This window comes from Octopus bimaculoides, chromosome 2, assembly GCF_001194135.2.
Source record: "Octopus bimaculoides isolate UCB-OBI-ISO-001 chromosome 2, ASM119413v2, whole genome shotgun sequence".
NCBI classification, from domain to species: domain Eukaryota; kingdom Metazoa; phylum Mollusca; class Cephalopoda; order Octopoda; family Octopodidae; genus Octopus; species Octopus bimaculoides.
In genome coordinates this window covers 7841571-7843993 of record NC_068982.1, presented here as the reverse complement: position 1 = coordinate 7843993, position 2423 = coordinate 7841571, and positions in this window count along the sequence as shown.

The following is a 2423-nucleotide window of genomic DNA, read 5'->3' as shown; positions in this document are numbered from 1 at the left end:
ATACATACATACATACATACATACATATATGTTTTTTCTCTCTCTCAACACATTATTTTTATTTCATTTCATTTTCTTCGAACCTGAATTATTTTAGTCTTATTTAGATTGTTTGTTGTTCCACACAGAATTATATATATTTTTTCTCATCACTCTTTCTTTTAACCATAATTTGTTTTCTTTTGTTATTTAGACTATTTCGTGTTCCACACAGAATTATTATTTTTTTTATTTCTTCACAGCATATATATATTTTTTTCATTTCTACAACTTTTCCTCCCGTTAAATTTTTCTCGGCAGACATTGGATCAGTTACCTGCAAACTTTCATTATCTTTGAAAGTGTTTGCATTAGAATGATTCCTTAATGAAGCATTTTCAGTAGAAAGATCTTTTCCTGTAACAGATGGCTCAGATTCTCTAATTTCAGAATTTTCTACAACAATTTCTTCACTTGTCACTTCCATTGACATTTCATCTGGAGTCTTTTGTAGGAGGACTTGTTTAGTATCCTTAATCACAAAATGGCTTGTATTTTCTTTGTCAATTGTAACTTTCTTAGCAACTGTTTCTTGTTTTCGTTTAACACAACCATATTTCTTTCAAAATGCCGCAGGTAGTACCAAGTCTACATTATTACTGGTAGTGCTACTACATATAGCGACCTGACTTACAAATACTTCGAATGGACTTATTATTATTATCATTATTATATTTTCTTCCACACAGAATTATTTATCACCGTGTGTAGTTCAGTTCTGTGTAGATTTCCAGTTTTATCAGACACGTTTTTCTTCAGGATCTTTTTTATATATATTTTCACTGTGTGTATATTACTTTTCCCCATGTGTAGTTCAATTCTGTGTTAGCATTTTTTTTCCTTCAGGATTTTGTTTTTATATATTTTTCACTGTATGGATATTAGTTTTCATTATGTGTACTTCATTTCTGTGTTAGCATTTTTTTTACTTCAGAATCTTTTTTTATATAATTTTCACTGTATATATATTACTTTTCACCGTGTGTAGTTCAATTCTTTGTTTGAATCTTCTGAGTTTGAATCTTTAAACTCAGTTTGAATCTTCAAACTTCTATTGTTCTTGAACGTAGGTCTTCCATTTTGACACTCCTATGAGCATTTGTAAACTTGATACCACTGTTATAATGACACCATTATAGTGTGGGAGGTATCCTCATTGCTACTATTATGTCCCACTACTACATATTTGTAGCTGTGTGAGATACGAATCCTTGTCACCACTGTTATGTCCTGCACTATGACAACGTATTTCATCGTCTCTGTGGGACTGGCCTGAATAGTGTACCTCGCTGACTGTATTTCTTTTTATTTGGCACCTAGGCCATGACACAGAGGGGACAGCACAAGGACAGACAGAACATCACAGTGGGGACAAAAAACATAAAGCGAATGAAATATGGAAAAATGTACAATGAAATCGATGTTGATGAAATCACTGCATGCACCCCACTCACATGCAGTAGCATTTAAATGTTCTTACTTTCAGTTTGTTATTTTTTTATTTTTATTTTTTTCACCATTAGCATCAATTTGTTTACCCTTTTTTTTTTTAAACGATTTTACTTTATTTTTTAATATCTTATGCAAGGATCTAGTTCACTTAGTTCTACTACTGGTGGCAGTTCATTGAACTCCACCACAAATCCGGCTGCTCAATTTGACACTTTTCCTTCAACTTTTTATATTTTTCTTTATCGATTAGAAGAGCCTGTATGTTTTCACCGTACATCTCCTTGGACAACTTAACTTTTATAACGGATTTAAGCTTGGTTATCACTCATTCGGTATATATGCTTTTAACATATGTCACAAAATCCCAGTTATGTTTTCTTTGTTTTCTTGCCTGTTTGCCATGTTCCAGGAGGAGAGCACCACTTGTGTTTCTTCCTTGTATGAAACAGAACTGTATCTCATCTAGGCTAACTCTCTTCCTAATTGGTTGTGCAAATTATTGCCAATAAAAAGCAATCCTTTTCTTATTACATTTATCTCTAAAAATTTTGTTTATTTCTGTGAAATAATTCTAGAATAAAAAACAAAAAAATGTTATAATCCATGTTTTACTTTTAGGACAAATGTTAGAGAAAGTCAAAAGAAAAGAAATCAAGACGCTCAAGCAACGTAAGCGACACTTTTCATTGAATAAATTGGGTTTAAATTTATTTTGTTGAAAACATTTAATCTTCCTTCTTCCCATGATTGAAAATTCCTTACATTGCTGACTTGAAAAAACAAAGTCTGGCTACAGATACTGTAGTTTGAAGAATATTATTTCTCTTGCAGTAACCAGGTGGGATGGTGAAAGTTGAAGATCTTTAAATCATATGTCATTCCTAATCTTTTGTCTCTATCAGACATATCTTCTTTCTTTGCTACAACAGCTA